Source organism: Mytilus californianus, unplaced genomic scaffold (assembly GCF_021869535.1).
Source record: "Mytilus californianus isolate M0D057914Y unplaced genomic scaffold, xbMytCali1.0.p SCAF_3, whole genome shotgun sequence".
NCBI classification, from domain to species: domain Eukaryota; kingdom Metazoa; phylum Mollusca; class Bivalvia; order Mytilida; family Mytilidae; genus Mytilus; species Mytilus californianus.
This window is the reverse complement of record NW_026262679.1, coordinates 20,638,697-20,657,317: the sequence shown is the minus strand read 5'-3', so window position 1 is coordinate 20,657,317 and position 18,621 is coordinate 20,638,697.

Below are 18,621 nucleotides of genomic sequence, written 5' to 3'. Positions count from 1 at the left end.
TGATATATTATCATTAGTTGACAATATGATGAATTAAAAACACAATATACTTTATTGAATTTTAACAATGATAACAGTCAAATTACTTATGTTCTACCTTTTCATGAGGATAAATAGTGTTTCGATGTTTTGATTGTTCTTTGTGTAACGTGTAGTGGCAAATATTTCATGTGGATATATATAACACCCAACGAAACACACACAAAAAACAACGTAAAACAAAACAAAAGACAACGAGATGTCAACATACGGTCATACATATTAAGGACATTAACAAATTAAACAATAAATCAAATAGGTAGTTACCGCATGTTAGTGGATAGACCGGGTGAATGCGGAAATATATACAGCGACTGGAAAAGGAGAGTGTGTTGGATAAAGTAGCCAAAATATTGCCGACAGCACAGTCAAATAGTTGCCGCGGAAAGGGTTCTAAACATTGTGGAGTGACTTCCTCCTGAACGGGTATTTGAAATTGGTTATTCATGATTCTGCCATAACACACACTTTTGAATTTCAAACGGGGGAAAATACACCATCTTAAATAGGTCGGACTATCTTCCCAGTATTTACATAATATGACATTCCTTACAACCAGTGAAGCATATCGAGTTATCCAAAATTTCGTATTCTAACTGAAATATACCACATAATCTATTGTAGGATTTTTCTCCGTTCTCCTCTTTCAGTTCAAAAAACTTGACCTATGTCAGAATCATTCATTTGCATTTCATGTATAGATTTTGGTGACAAATCAATTATCGGTTTCCTGTGACCGCTTGCTTTGCTAGGCGCATTACGCTTTGGTCATTGTCTATTTTGAAAATCCTCCGAATTAAAGTCCTTCGTAACATTTCACCAATAGCACGGATAATTTGTGAATTTTGAACTTTCGCTGTTGATCATTAAATCGTGTTATCACTATTGCCATTGCAGTTTGTAATCCGATCATTCATATCTTGAATTGTTATACACATAATACCACGATATATTGCACTTCTTACAAAATTCTTTATTATCCACAACTATTCTAGGAAGTGTATCAACATTTCCAACTGTACGACAAAAGAGATAATTTCAGCCAACCAATTGTGAACTTTCCATTTCTATGTAGCAACATTCCAGCAGCGCCTGAATATGTAGTGTATATCTCCTAGTTGATCCTATATTCCAGAGCTTGCATTTCCTATCATGATTTCCTTGACAGAGGGTTGCTGCTTATAAGGAAGCAATTAAACAAGAGTTTCAAGCGGGGAAATTTAAATCATCCCTTCGAACATTTACAGACGCCATCACGAGTTGGTTGATCGTTGTGGAATATATGTTTCACAGATGACGCAGATATGTTCCAATATAGTAACCACAATCCCGTACTCTTTTCCTCGAATGTAACCAACCGAAGTATACTTATCACCGGTGTTGTACTTACATGAGAAACACGATGGGTGTCACATGAGGAGCAGGATCTGTCTACCCTTCCACCTGAGATCTTGCCCGGTTTTTTGGTAGGGTTCATATTATTCAGTCTTTAGTTTTCTATGTTTTGTTTTGAATACTGTTTCTCTTTTGATCGTTTTTCGGGGTTTTTTTTTGCCATGGCACCGACAGTTTGTTCTCGACTTATGAGTTTATCACTTTGAGCTACATTATCTTGCCTGCTATTCATCTGTAAAACTTCACTGCCTGAAAATTCTGCTTCCGGTTAAGTTTTCTCATTCTTGTTCTGATTTAGATTTTCCAAGCAGGTTGGCTGTCTTGGTATAAAATTCAGTAAAAGACAATCTGATGGACAGCAACATTTCTTATTAATTCAAAGTCGCTGGACTATGAACTAGTGAGTAGGGCCTCTAAATGTTAACCAAATTAAGGGCATACGATACAGTAGAGATCCCTCGTTGATTTTTTCTTGAAATTTTGGTAGAAGGTCAATTTCGATGTGTGCTTTTGAAATATGTAAAGAAAAATATACCTTTATGACTTACTTTTTGAGATAATTTGGTTCGAAATTTGCATATCTGAAGGTAAAACCCTGAAATTTCATAAATAAGGACTTTTAAGGAAAGTACCAATACTTTTGACCGAACAGTCATAATTTAACCGGTTTTTTTGTAAAATGTTCCCTTGATCCATGGCATCAGCATGCTGTAACAAGTTAACGGTTGAAATAAATAATTATATCCTAAATTCTTTTAATACAAGTGAAATAAAGAAGTTGAAAATATTTTTGCGTCTACACAGAAGTGCAGAAAAAATCAATCGTTGATTTTTTCTTAAAATTTTGGCGGTGCGTTCTTGAAACAGAATTTGATCGATTGCAAAAGAAAAAACTGGGGGTCCATGTGCTTGTTTTTTCAATAAAAGCAATAAACCTTAATTTTTATTGGCAAACGGGACGTTTGCCAATAAGGCGCAACACTAAATTGGAATAAGTTTTATTCTCAACAACGTCGTGAAATCTTTCCCGCCGTTCACTACTACGTTGTCAATTTCAGTGGTAGAGCCAAGGTGTTTTTTTTAACCTCCTTTCTGCCATAGGGCCGATTTGGCCGATGCAGAAACAGTACCTTTGACTGCCAAGGATCGGCCCAAAGCCGATGTTGTTTTCCGCTGTGACGTTGTTCCTTGACGTCATAGAGAATTTGCAGCGCCCAGCAAAGCCGGCGTGGAAAGAAAAGTTTGTCGTCAAGTACTTTTAGTAAAAATTTGTTATTCGAACACACCTACTCTGTTTTTATGACTCATTAGAAAGGTATTTCACTTGACCCATATATTTCACCTTTTAGTACAGTAATGTTTTTATATAGACAATAATAGTGCATTGACTTGACATATCAACGATATAAGGATGAGGCTTAGAAACAGGGAAATGCGAGGCTCTGCCGAGCTTTTTCCCCGTTTCGGGCCGAATCCTTATATCGTTGATATGTCAAGTCAATGCACTATTATTGTCTTTATACTGCAATCTAAAAAAAAACATTTTCATTTGTTGTTTAATGTGTTAATGTTATTATTTGATTTAAATATTGGGAAACTTCCCCCTTTTATAAAAAGGCCTCATATCATGCAGGCGGGGAAATATACATAACAATGAAATGTACATTGCCTGTTGAAACCCGCAGTCGATGGTGAACGAATTTGTTTGAGAATGAACTAAAATATCAACAATAAGCATAAAACCTAATGATTTATAGTTTGCAAACCAAAAGTATTAACAAGTGAAATATGTTTTTTTTCTAAAAATTGCAAAAGAAATAAGTTTGAGTCGTTGCATACATTGGAAACAAGAACAGGTTGAATAGGTCGTATGAATAATAAATTATAATTTCGGCAATTTCTATTTAAATATTCATGAGGAAAAGTGATATCAGGTCAGTGACTGTATATGACATAGAAATATACGGTCAACGCATTTTGACTGCTCAAATAGAACGAGTGCAGTATAAATTATTTTATCAACCTACAGCCTAAATATATAAATTTGAGAGCGATAAATCAACAAAGCAGACAGCTGTGTGGTGTCATCAAAACGAGCAATCCTATGCAGGTACCATGCACAATAGCGTGACGTTATCAATTGTTGTAAAGGTTGCCATGGCGCTGTTTGAAAACGTACGACGCCGGGCCGATTCTTGGCAGTCAAAGGTAAACAGTTGGAAAGCAAGTCCTTGGAAACGTCCGTTGTCGTCAAGCTCTATCAGCAACAATAGCAGGGGGAATTAATTAGATGGCGCTACAGTCGTCCGTGACGTCAAATAGTCCGCCAAATCAATCGGGTAAAAGATTGACGTTTAAAGTATTTATTTCAACTTGTCATGCTTTTATTATAATTGAATTTAAAAATTTGTAGGTTTTGCGACCAATATAGATTCAATACGTCATACAAACATTATCAAAAATAGCTTGTTATTGCTATTTCTTTATCCTGTCCGTTCTAAAAAATTTCAGCCATCTTTTTTGTTCGCCAAAAACATCGATTTTTCATAACTTGACGTTTGCGTATCCAAATACGGAAGAGAACGGTAATAACCTTAAATGAAACCGGGTAAACTATTTCAAATTTCTACACAATTTTAAAGCCATCATTTTTTACTATTATGCATCAATTTTGGTGACCACCAGTCATGTCAATTTGTACCTGGTTTTGGCTGCGTTTCTACTTCAAAACAGTAAAGTTCAACTTCTTTTCATTGTACCTGTTTCCAAAGTACTCTTTAATACTGATTTTATTATAGATATGAATGAAATTGTGATTGAAAATTGCTGTTTTTCACAATTCCATACGATACCTCCATTTTAAAGTAATTAAAACCCTTTTTGATCCCCTACACAAATTGACGGTGACATTGTTTTCTTTTTCAACATACGTCATATAACGTTTACAAAATATGTGTCAGGGTCATGTGCATAGTAAAAATTTACACATTGGACAAGTGAAACAACAAACAAATTTCTTCTTTATGGCGTTTGAAACTATAGGTCTAAGAAAATTTCATCTATACTGGAAGCAAATATGACAAATTAATGATGGCCTATGGATAAACAAAAGCACAAAAATAGCAATAGAAAATACATTGCAAAGAAAATTTCTGGAGGAAAAAACATATGAAAAAGGAAATGAAGGTCAGTTAATTATATTTATATTTTATAAGTTAAAAACCTTGCTTATTAATTATCTCTTTACTGAGTAAGCTACATTAATGAGAGCAAACACTAGCTTTTCAAGTCAAACAAGAAATTAATCCATAGAGATGTGTACTTACAAAATTAAATTTATTCAAATGGCAAATTCTCGTCAAATTTAATCATCATTGATCATTATTAAAGTAAAATGCGCAAGATTTGTCATACCAACTTTCATTTCTGAGATTAATATCCAATTATTCTGGTAAAATATACAATACTTTGTTTATAAATATGTAAAGCAGCAGATACAGCAACCTGAAGAGAAGAAGCCCATTTTTTTTCAAAAAAAAAGGTTAATTTATAGATTATGAAAGTTTACATAATCTATAAAATACCCTGAGAAATTGGACAAAGGCTACTGTGCTAGCTAATCTAATAGTTGAATTTTTCAAAAATTTTTAAAATTCAAAATTATGTCACCTTCACTTATAATTTTAAGCATTATTTTTTTACAGATTTTTTGTCATTTTTTGGTAAACTTTTCCTTTTTCTGTAGGATATTTTCTAGGCAGTACTGTACTGTTCAATTAAGAAACATAGGCTTGAGTTAAAAGGCTTTTTTACTTTGAAGAAACTAACTTTTGACTCTTGGTTCCACTTTATTAAAATATAAAATATAAATGGTCAGTACTATTTTTTTTCAGAAAGATTATTTAAATTGTATACAGTATGTTTTATTGCTTTAAACATTGCTAGAAGTAGTTAAAAAAAATCCATTAGAAGTGATCCCATATACCATTATAAAAATTGCAAACTGAAAGTAAATTTCATCAGCCAGAGCTAATTTATATCAATTCAGCTAGGTTTCTAGATCTAATTTTTACCAATTTTTTGTCTTTTAATTTTTACCTGTAATCCTTCTCTGAAAAGTAGGGAAGTATCTCTTCTTAATATTAAAATAACATACTAGTAGTTGTTTGTTAATCGACTTTCTTTTATTTTCTTCTTGATTTTTGTAAAATAAACTCCTTTTTATTCATTTGGTGGGTTTTTATTTTTGACTGGTGATATCAAGGGGAGATAACCACTTGCACAAATCGGCAAAAAAAAACACCGCTTGGTGTTGAACATAACTTGACGTTTGCGTATCCAAAACTGTATTGCCTAGATATTCATATCGAGTGTTTGTCTTAATGAGATGCTTTATCAAATTTAAATTCAGCCCATCATTTTTAGTTTCCTCGAAAATATTTAGATTTTTCGATCAGAAGCCTTGACAATTTTCACACAAACTTCAAGTTTGAAGATAAAATAAAGAATAAAGGACTTTGAGTTGATGTGTAAGTTTTGACCAGTTAAAACTATGTATATTCAGGATTATTTTGATCAATAAGTTTTTACCATGATAATGGTATTTTAGTGAGTAAAAGTGAGGTTTGTCTCATCCGTAGATTTACTGAATTTTCACGGTCACGTGATTCTATTGTTGCTGATAGACTTGGGGTCAAACCGTGACCTGCTTTCCAACTGTAAAGCGTTTTCCAATATATTGGCAGTCAAAGGGTTTTAAAAATTAATAAACATGATAAAGCTGGCTTCTCGTAAAATAGCATCATATTCGCCAAACCTTTATGAATTGTTACGAATTCAAACTTTGATAGAAAAAGTATTCTAGTAAATTACTTTTTAGAAAAGAAATGTTCGGAAACAAAACTGCAGATATATATAATAAAAAAATCGATTTGCAGCTCTGTCCGACATTAGCCATACAATTCATGTGGACAACACAGCTTGAACATAGTTTTAATTATTCAAAAGGCCCCGACATGACAAAATGTGCAACAATTATAAAGTAAGGGGATGATATAAAAATAAGGACATTTGGTATGATTGCAAAAGAGACAACTATCAACCATAGTTCAAATGACGAAGATAAACGCTACTAAAGGTCACCCTACGGCCTTCAACACAAAAAAAAAAAGAAAAAGAAAAAGCCACACCGTATAGTCAGCTTTAAAAAGCCCCGACATGAAAATGTGAAATAATTCAAACAAGAAAACTAACGACCTACTCTATAGGCATTACATGAACACAAAATCATACCCTTAGCTGAGTCATTTTAACTGACAATTCTTCTTCATACACTTACACTTATATATTCCACGGGTTAAATTCTAAAAATGCCGTTAAACTCTTTAACCCTTTGAGCGCCGAGACGTTGTTTTTATACATTGTTACGTTGCCATACATATTTGAATGACGTTACTATAAACGATACGTAACGTAACGTCAACACATTACCTACAAGCACATGCACGTTATCCTCGTTAGACATCTCATACATTCGGGGAAATCCAACATCCTCAGGACTAATCTTTTAATTTGAGAACACGTAGCGGACCTTGCGTATATTCAGTTATTTTTTTAATTTTTGGGTTGGAAATCGAAGTTATTTATTGCATTTCTATTTCTTTTTCTAGAATACTATAAAAAAAAAAAACATGACACTATGGAAATAGATAAAGGTTTTTATAATATGATAAATATTACAAACAATAAAGATATATTGAAGAAAATATAGCTCAATTACTGTATTTTGATATAAGGATCATGCAAGATTTGATATCATCGAAGGATTCAAAAGACGAGCAGTGTTCTCATCTTCATAGTTGGCGCGGGTTTTTTTTTTTATAAATCACCGTAGATGAAGAGTCCGACTTAACACTTTGTACTATACATCGCCACAAAAATCGGGATACTAGTATATAGCATTTTAATGATTTATGATTTAACCATCAAAGTCTTAACTGATTGATCAATAAATCGAATGACAACTGCGTTCAGCGGCAAATATTTCATGAATATTCACAACAATAACTTATTTTTTTTCTGATAATATATAATCTGAAATAAGTTTACTTTTGCATTACCATTGTGTGACTTACCCTTCATTGTTATTTGCCGATTTTGTTTCGAGGAATGTCACTTGTCTGACTAAACCAGTAGTTGTGAACTTTTAGCATCAATTTTGCTTCTTTTTATGTATAGCCTAAACTGATCTTCTATCTTTTTGTATTCAAGTCAATATTTTACATGTCAAAGGCATGCAAAGTTCCATTAATTTCGCTAAATCTGTATTTTTTTATGCAACATTTAATGTCTTGATTTGATGTTTATCTGTGGTTCAAACTGTCTTGACCCTTTTATGAGTAAGGTGATTTTTACAGATAACACTTAAGTGTTATGAACACAATTATAGGTACATGTACAGGTTAAAGAAATCCTTTGCTGTGTTAAATACATGTCCGACTTAAATCAGTTTTGTCATTAAATGAGGCCTGCCGATAAAACTATTTTCTATTTCTTGTTGCGATCATTGACATCGAAAATCTGATATAAAATTAAAATCCCTTTTTCAATGGTGTGATTTAGGCAGATGATGAGAAGAAACTATCTAATCTTAGAGACACACTCTTTTGGCAAGAGTTCATTTAGGAATTTCGGTAAAAATCGATATGGCCCAAAATGCTGTAACTATCTTTTTTTCATTGCTTCCTACTTTATGATGTAGTATCTATCTTTCAAAACTAGTACATGGTTAGTTTGAAGTACGAAATAAAAGAGGTATTTTGGTATCAATAGTTTACCCCAATCATAATTACGGACGACGTACTTTCCTTTTGACCGTGGTTGATTCTTTTTAAGTTTTTGAATTTGATTTGATACATGCACAAACATAATCACAAACTGGTTACTTCAAAAACCCTTCTCCAATTTTAAACAGAGATGCGGACTCGATGTAAATGAGACTAACTCCAGGACACAAACAACTAACAAAGACATATAGAGGTCAACTTACAGTCTTAAAAGATAGTCGGACATTATACAATATTTCAAACACTAAAATGATTAAGTATACATAGTCTGTGAATAAATTATCAGAGACTACTAAAATTTGCTATCGGCATTCATTTCCTAAAAAAAATATAGCAGTCGGATATTAACGAACACAACCTCTTGGACAATAAAAGAAAACACTCAAATATTAACGAAAACAACGACCTGGACAATAAATCAACTCTGACATGAATGAAAACATCCGCCTTTGACTGACACAAGATAAATGGTGCCGGGTTGAAACAGTCCTCATATCTCATCCCTTGTATGATTATAATGTTAGAAAGAAGAATGCACTTGTGTGAAGAATAGACGATTTTAGACGACCCTTTATTTTTTTCAGTTGAAAAATTTGAAATAAAACTCTTTTTACAAGAATGGACATTTTCAAATTACATGAATTAATCAACCCTTTCTTGTGTGTTCTTAAAACTGAAAAAAACAATACTTTGGTATATGCAATATTCAGGTTCCACCATAAGGAAAGCTTTTCACATAAAATTTATAAATAAACTATTGGACCAGATGATCACGATGAGGACGTGGCGCAGCGAATGTTCGCTCCCTCGAGATTTGGATTTTTGAAAGCCAAACGGAAACATTTTTTTACAACACTGTGGTATCGGAATTACAAAAAAGGCCCAATTATATTTTGTATACTTGTATCTCTTTTCCTTAGCTCTATTGATTATATCTTGATCTTTTTCATATATAGTCATACGTAGTAGTTAGATTAGAGTCTTGTTTAATCTTTCCTAACAACAAAACAAAAAACAAAAACAAAAAAATATTCAAAATGCTGACAATAGTTTAATAGTTTTAATGGATCAGATGGACTGAAAAAATCTAAATGCTGTTAATAACTTCTGTATAAAAAAAGTTTGTATATCAATTTTGTGTGTTGGATTTGAATTTTCAGTACTAGTATTAGCTTAACTTTGCATAGAATCATGCACTGCCGTCCGTGTTTATATATTGTGTTTCTTTAGCTACTGTTAAACAATTTTGGTGGTGAATGTAAACAATTCATAATTTTCTTTTGGTACCAGTATTATTTTGAAAAAGTCCGTTATGATATGAAAGTCATGATATTAGGTATGGTTACAAATGAGACACCTATAGCCACCAAAGACATCAGACAAGGCTATAAACTACGGGTCGTCGTACTGCCTTCAACAATAGTTTTGTATATATGATATTCCCCAGTTTTTGGGTTGGGTTCGTGTTGCTCAGTCTTTAGTATTCTATTGTTTGTGTGTACTGTTAATTGTCTTTCGGTCAGTTTTCGTGTTTTACAATGGCATTGTCAGTGTGTTTTCGACTTGTGAGTTTGACTATCCCTAAGGTATCTTTCGTCTCTCTTTTATGTATGTAAGACTGTCCTTCATGTAATACAATGTGGAACAATTAGAATGAGAAAGTTCATGACATGTTAAGCTTTTAGCATTGAAGGATCGAAAAACAAACAGATTAATGTACCTTTTCAAAGTCAGGAACAGTAAGATGCGCTGTCATTATTTATTACGTTTTTTTGTCGTTTTGTTGATAGTCTCTGTTAAATTTATCCGAACAATTCTCATTACGATTTAGAGTTAGCCAAATGGTGAAGTTACTATATGAGGGTCGTAATGGGGGTACCTTCATGACGAAAAACGGTAACAATTCTTGACAAATGACGTTAACGGTATTTTTTGTTGCATGACGATAAAATGTACACTTTCTTTTAGACTTTAAAAAAATCGAGTGATTTTGACGAATCATGCTAATATTTTTCCAAAAATAACGGTAACAATAATTCTTTGAGACCTCTGACGAATCACGATAAGGATATTTTGACGAATCACGGTAAAATTTTAACCAATTTGACGCTAACAGTAGCCGAAAATGACCGTTTGACGCCTGACGATAAAGGGCATTCCTACCCTCCTATATGAATTACTTATGTTGTTTTTTTTTGTGTAGTTGGGTTTCTCTCTCATCGACGTCTTATGTTTTTCATATCTCTTATTCATTTCCTATATGAAATAACCGTTAGACATACAAAATTAAGAATGTGGATTTGATTTTTTTCCTATTCGAAGTTAATATTGTTGACTTCCTTATTAATGAATAAATATAACAATTCTCGTGATTTGGCAGATTTTCATTGCAGGTACTTTTTTCAAATTCTCGCAATCGGGATTATGACGTCAGTGGATATCCGCAAATGTGACTTCATCTAAAGCAACGTCGCGAAATGTAATCGTTCTTATTAGAAACATCGCGAAGTTACAACGTTCTGATTAACAACGTCGCGAAAACAACACGAAAAGTTTTGAAAACGTTATTATCTGCCCCTGCTACTGTATCGTATGCCCTTAGATGTACAGACAGTAATGTAACTTTATAGAAAATATCATTGTCTATTGCATTCCTTTCCTATCAAACTATATAACTTCAGCAGAAAACTTACCATTGAAAATTGCTAATTAATTCAAAGTCATTGGACAATGACCTAGGGGGCAGGGCATCAAAGTAGTCGTCAAACTGATATGTTCTGATAGTAATGCAACTTTATAGAAAAAATCATTGATCTATCACAAGTAGTTACTAACTTTAGCAGAAAACATAACATTGAAAATTGCTTATTAATTGAAAGCCGCTAGACCATGACCTAAGGGTTGAGTTCCCGAAATAGTCGTCAAACTGATATGAACTGATAGTAATTATGCAACTTTTAAGAAAATATCATTGATCTATCACTAGTAGTTCCTATCAAACTAACTTCATCATAAAACTTAACATGACCTAGGGGTAGGGCCTCAAAATAGTCGCCAAACTGATATGTACTGATAGTATCAAAATAGTCGTCAAACTGATATGTACTGATAGTATCAAAATAGTCGTCAAACTGATATGTACTGATGGTATCAAAATAGTCGTCAAACTGATATGTACTGATAGTATCAAAAAAGTCGTCAAACTGATATGTACCGATAGTATCAAAAATAGTCGTCAAACTGATATGTAATGATAATATCAAAATAGTCGTCAAACTGATATGTAATGATAGTATCAAAATAGTCGTCAAACTGATATGTACTGATAGTATCAAAATAGTCGTCAAACTGATATGTACTGATAGTATCAAAATAGTCGTCAAACTGATATGTACTGATAGTAATGCAACTTTATAGAAAATATCAGTGATCTATGACAAGTTTATCAACTTAAGCAGAAAATTTAACAATTGCTGACGCCTGTATTACACTCATATAGGTATACAGTGGAACTGTGGCAAGTGAAGTTGCATAGCTGAAAGAATTCAAACGGCACGGAGAATATTATACGCATTTAAGGGGACAGGTCTTCGTGGTTACAATTGTGTAAATCCCAAGGTTGGCTTAACATTATGGAATACATATGTCATGCCAAAACTACCATTTTTGTAGTTCTTAAGAAAAAAATGAGGAGCTATATCAATATCAAAAGAAAATGCTGAAAAAAAACATACAAATTTTTCAGACCGATCAGCAGATTCAGCAGTGTGCATTCTCCCTGGGCTATTACCAATATAGTCTACGATATATTATCACATTTTGATCATATTCGGCAGTATCCTGAAAAAAGACTTTGTGAAAAAAGAAATTTGCATACGTTAATTAGATACTTGTTAAAACTGACACCTCAAATAGTTGGTTTATCTTTGCAAAGAAAATACTACACCAATATGATGATCTTACGTCCATTTTTAAAATGTCATCTCCAAGTTTATTGAAGAACATAGTAAAACAGAAAATTCACAGAAAAACATAGTGGAAAAAGACGCTCAACAAGCAAATCAAGTCTCAGACTGGTACAACTAAATCGAACTTTGACTCCCGAAACACTCAACAATATATGGTTTTCAGCAAGACTTAGTTATGTTAATACCGTGTCAACCAAAAAAGGCATGCAGTATAGCTAGAATTGCTGCTGGAGTATATATCTTACAACAGAATAGATAGATAAAAGGTAAAATTTCCGGAAGGAACTAGAGAAAAACCTAATATAAATAAAAACATGCCAAGAAATCCTCGCTAAAAATTCCGGTCGACCTCCCACGGCATCCATTAGTAGTTAAAGATTTGATTTCATTCAATAAATTAATTTATGACCCGCGTGTACGTCTCACTTAAAACACAGCCATATACCAAATGGTTAAAATTAATCATCCATGTAATTTGCTCTATGGGATGTTTGCAAAATTTCAACGGAGGCAATTTCTTGGCATGGGAGAAAGGAAGAAAAGAACATTCACAATTTGTCTTACATTTGTTTTTCCCTCTTTCAATTAAATAAAAAAAGTATATAAACCTTTCAGATGTAGATTTCATAAGAAGGAAATATTCCCTGTGTGTGGAACACCCCCACCCCCCCTTTTTTGTGCTCTCTATTTTCAACCCTCTAATCTAATTAAAAGTAAAACTTTGATTTCTAACCGATCTATTCATGTACCGGACCGGCAACTTTTTTTATTTAATAAGAAAATCTACAGTGCCGTTATACACATGCATGTTGATTGCTTGGAGTCCCCGCCCGAAAAGAAAGAAATAGTCTAAATCCAAGATACTATATTCCTGAATCACGTGATTTTTACTACGTGGAGCTTAAATTAGAATAAATACCGAATATGGAAAGTGAAACTACAATTCATAACAGAAAGTCCGTTGGCAAATAGAAGAAAAAAAAGATTATGTTTGGCAAAGGGTACCGGGGTAATCCTCTTTGTGTTCAAAATATACATGAAATATTTGCCACTGCCCCTTGTCTCGGTTCTATGAATGTTTACCCTGAGTTTTCTATCTGTTACTATCTCTGTACATTAACCTCAGTTTCAGGTATAGAGATGTGATTTTTTTCTGTGACAAGTGCTTTTGACCATCCACAAGAACTTGCGGCCATCCGATGTTCAGTTCCTCCGTACTTTGATTTTTTATAGTTATGCAAAATTTTCTCATATTTTTTAGTGAAACCATTTTGTAAATAAACGCATCGTTGTCGGAATAAAATTAAAAATATATCCTTTCCTTTTGTCTTGGTACCTCTTTAATAAATAAACATTTTTACAAGCTGACAACACTCTAACTTAAAAAGGGGGGATTTTGAAGTTTTGGACAATGTTTTCAGCAATTCTCATTAAACTTTGGTGAATTGTTTATATCTATTGATGTAAGCTCCCTTTTTGATTTTCATAAATTTTCTTATATGACATTTAGAAGTAATTGAACTTTATTCTTTGTAAATGTGACGCGCATATCATGCGCTCATGGCGCAGCTGTTTATTGAAGGTGGTATGCACTGATATGGTTGCCTATAATTTCTTATTTACATCTATTTTATTTGAATTTAAGGGAATAGTTGTTATTTATATAAACAAATCCCACGTCGATATATAACATGTACAACAATCAAACATCAACCCACGCCAAACTGGATGTAATTGAAAGACATCTAGAGGTCAATATAAAGTCTCGAACAAAAGACAAAATAAGGAAAAATAGCGAATTTTTTAGAAGAATTATTATTACATGTATTTTCAATATTTAAAATATATCGTTTAAATTTTTTTGAGTTTTAGGTTCCACCTACCATTTTAGAAAACTGGGATTTCATTGCGGCTAGTCTATTATATATATATAGAGGGGTATTTCATTGGTTGTAGATGTGGAATCTTATTTTATCATAAAGTCAGATTTGAACACGACTTGAGGAATGAAGGTGGAGTAAAAGACCAAATGTCAGTTTTAGTCTTATATATGTACGTCAATTTTAGTCTTATATGTGTATACATATATTATTGATTCAGTGGTGATGTTAAATAGACACTGACAAGTCTTAGATAACATTTTATAGTTTTGAATGTTTCTTCATCAGTTACCAAACAATGCTACTCGCGCTACTAGCAATATGATGCTAGGTTGTTTTGTTACACTTTATTTTTATACGACCGCAAAAACATTTTGCGGTCGTAAATTGGTATGACGTTGGCGTCGTCGTCGTCGTCGTCGTCGTCGTCGTCCGAAGACACATTGGTTTTCGCACTTTAACTTTAGTTTAAGTGAATGGATCTCTATGAAATTTTACCATAAGGTTCAATACCACAAAAGGAAGGTGGGGTTTGATTTTGGGGGTTATGGAATTAGGGGCCAAAAAGGGGCCAAAAATAAGCATTTTTGTAACTTCCAGACATAACTTGTGTGTTAGTGTATGGATCCCTCTGACATTGTACCACAAGGTTCCATATCACAAAGGGAATGCTGGGATTGATTTTGGGGGTAATTGCCTCCAAATCTTAGGAATTGGGGGCCAAAAAGGGGCAAAAAACAAGCATTTTTCTAGTTTTATGACAATAACTTGTGTGTAAGTTTATGGATCTCTCTGACATTGTACCACAAGGTTCCATATCACAAAGGGAATGCTGGGATTGATTTTGGGGGTAATTGCCTCCAAATTTTAGGAATTAGGAGCCAAAAAGGGGCAAAAAACAAGCATTTTTCTAGTTTCATGACAATAACTTGTGTGTAAGTGTATGGATCTTTATGAAATGGTACTATAAGGTTCCATATCACAAAGGGAAATCTGGAATTGAGTTTAAGGGTAATTGCCCAAAACGTTTAGGAATAAGGGGCCAAAAAGGGGCTAAAAATAAGCATTTTTCTAGTTTCCAGACAATAACTTGTGTTCAAGTGTATGGATCTCTCTGAAATTGTACTGCAAGGTACCATACCACAAAGGGAAGGCTAGGATTGATTTTGGGGGTAATTGCCTCAAAATTTTAGGAATTAGGGGCCATAAAGGGGAAAAAAACAAGCATTTTTCTAGTTTCAGGACAATAACTTGTTTTCAAATGTATGGATCTCTCTGAAATTGTACTGCAAGGTACCATACCACAAAGGGAAGGTTGGGATTGAGTTTGGGGGTGATGAATCATAAGGGGGTTCAAAAAATTTGGGGGGGTTTCCTTTTTTTTCTTTAAAATTTTCCATTTTAAATTGGTTATTTCTGATTTATATATAAAAGCAAATAATAATGATATAGTTTGAATAGGTTAATTAAAATTTTTAAAGTTCTTAGACCACATTCATTCTGTGTCAGAAACCTATGCTGTGTCAAATATTTAATTACAATCCAAATTCAGTGCTGTATCAAGCTTGAATGTTGTGTCCATACTTGCCCCAACTGTTCAGGGTTCGACCTCTGCGGTCGTATCTAGCTGCGCCCCAGCGGAGCATTTTATTATACATCTGTACTGCGCCTACTGACGAATCAGTCCCGAGTGTAAATGGTCATTCAGTATGTTAAAAAAAGACCAAAATTTATAAGGCCTATCTGGACTAATTGATTTCTAAAACTATATTTCATTGTAAATGTTCAACATTTATTATTCATTTGTTTATTTCTTAATTTGTGTGAATTAACAGTAAATGTTAATTACTACACTTTCATACCACAACAAAACTGCCTTACTGTATTGCCAGGTATCACTTATATTTGTATCCATATAACAAAAAAAATTGAAAAGAGAATATTTTTGCAATACTTTTTTAGCTCACCGGGGCCCAAAGGGCCGCATGTGAGCTTATGCCATCACTTGGCGTCCGTCGTCGTCGTCTGTCGTCGTAAACTATTTCAAAAATCTTCTCCTCTGAAACTACTGGGCCAAATACCTTCAAACTTTAACTAAATGTTCCTATGGGTGTCTAGTTTATAAATTGTATCCAAAGTTTTGATCAATCGACAATCATTGCCGCCATGGCTAAAAATAGAACATAGGGGTCAAATGCAGTTTTTGGCTTATATCTCAAAAACTAAAGCTTTTAGAGCAAATGTGACATGGGGTAAATTGTTCAATTGGTTAAGATCTATCAGCTCTGAAATTTTCAGACGAATCGAACAACCCATTATTGGGTTGCTGCCACCGAATTGGTAGTTTTAACAAAATTTTGCAGTTTTTTGTTATTATTTTGAATATTATTATAGATATATTTAAACTGTAAGCAGCAATAATGTTCAGCAAAGTAAGATCTACAAAAAAGTTTATTTGACCATAATTGTCAATTGACCCCTTAAGGAGTTATTGCCCTTTAAAGACAATTTTACACAATTTGTTCATCAAGTTTGCTAACATTTAAAAATCTTCTCCTCTGAAACTACAGGGCCAATTACCTTCAAATTTTAACTAAATGTTCCTTAGGGTATCTTGTTTATAAATTGTATCCGAAGTTTGTATCCATCGACAAACATGGCCACCATGGCTTAAAATAGAACATAAGGGTCAAATGCAGTTTTTGGATTATATCTCAAAAACTAAATCTTTTAGAGCAAATGTGACATGAGTAAAATTGTTTAATTGGTCAAGATCTATCGGCCCTGAAATTTTCAGACGAATCGAACAACCCATTGTTGGGTTGCTGCCACCGAATTGGTAGTTTTAACAAAATTTTGCAGTTTTTTGTTATTATTTTGAATATTATTATAGATATATATAAACTGTAAGCAGCAATAATGTTCAGCAAAGTAAGATCTACAAAAAAGTTAATATGACCATAATTGTCAATTGACCCCTTAAGGAGTTATTGCCCTTTAAAGACAATTTTACACAATTTGTTCATCAAGTTTGCTAACATTTAAAAATATTCTCCTCTGAAACTACAGGGCCAATTACCTTCAAACTTTAACTAAATGTTCCTTAGGGTATCTTGTTTATAAATTGTATCCGAAGTTTGTATCCATCGACAAACATGGCCACCATGGCTTAAAATAGAACATAAGGGTCAAATGCAGTTTTTGGATTATATCTCAAAAACTAAATCTTTTAGAGCAAATGTGACATGAGTAAAATTGTTTAATTGGTCAAGATCTATCGGCCCTGAAATTTTCAGACGAATCGAACAACCCATTATTGGGTTGCTGCCACCGAATTGGTAGTTTTAACAAAATTTTGCAGTTTTTTGTTATTATTTTGAATATTATTATAGATATATATAAACTGTAAGCAGCAATAATGTTCAGCAAAGTAAGATCTACAAAAAAGTTAATATGACCATAATTGTCAATTGACCCCTTAAGGAGTTATTGCCCTTTAAAGACAATTTTACACAATTTGTTCATCAAGTTTGCTAACATTTAAAAATATTCTCCTCTGAAACTACAGGGCCAATTACCTTCAAACTTTAACTAAATGTTCCTTAGGGTATCTTGTTTATAAATTGTATCCGAAGTTTGTATCCATCGACAAACATGGCCGCCATGGCTAAAAATAGAACATAAGGGTCAAATGCAGTTTTTGGCTTATATCTCAAAAACTAAATCTTTTAGAGCAAATGTGACATGGGGTAAAATTGTTTAATTCTTAAGCATCAGTGGCCAAGTCTTTCTAAACTAGATACTCTAAGAAGCATTCAGATAAAGTCTGGTAAATTTGGCCTTGTAATTTCACAGGAGATTTTTTTTAAGGTTAGGATGGAGGATGTTAAGTGTTGGTATTAAGCTACTTTTCAGCATTTTTTGTGTATTTTGTATGAAAATGAATGTTGTTTTTTTTGTTCAACTGATACACAATACACAATCAATAGGCAATACATAATCTGTTCCTTGAACTGCTTTTTCAAATCAACATGTGACACAAGTCCAACAACATACATGTACACATACTGGCCTCTAAAAACACTGCAAAGGATCTCACTTGTGTAGAGAGCACAATGTAGCACAAAAGTGAATAAAAAAACCATGAAGGACCTAATCAACGTGTTTTTATCCCATATGTATGCAGTGTGCGTCTTTCGAAATCTTAACTTGAATCCATTTATACAATTTCTACAAGTTCATAAGTTGTGGCTATCCCTTTTGTCTCGATCAGAAATAAAAAAGTCATAAACTAAACTTAACTGAGTGATTGAAATAAAATCATGTGAAACACTCCTAATTTCAGAAACCTCTTTCCTGTTACTGGCATTGGCCGTCCAGATTTAATCTAGATTTTTAGATCTAATACCAGGTAATTGAGCAGATACACCAGCATGCAGAAAAAAAAAACAGTAAATGAAATACCAAAATTAAAAATGAATGAGTGAATGATTT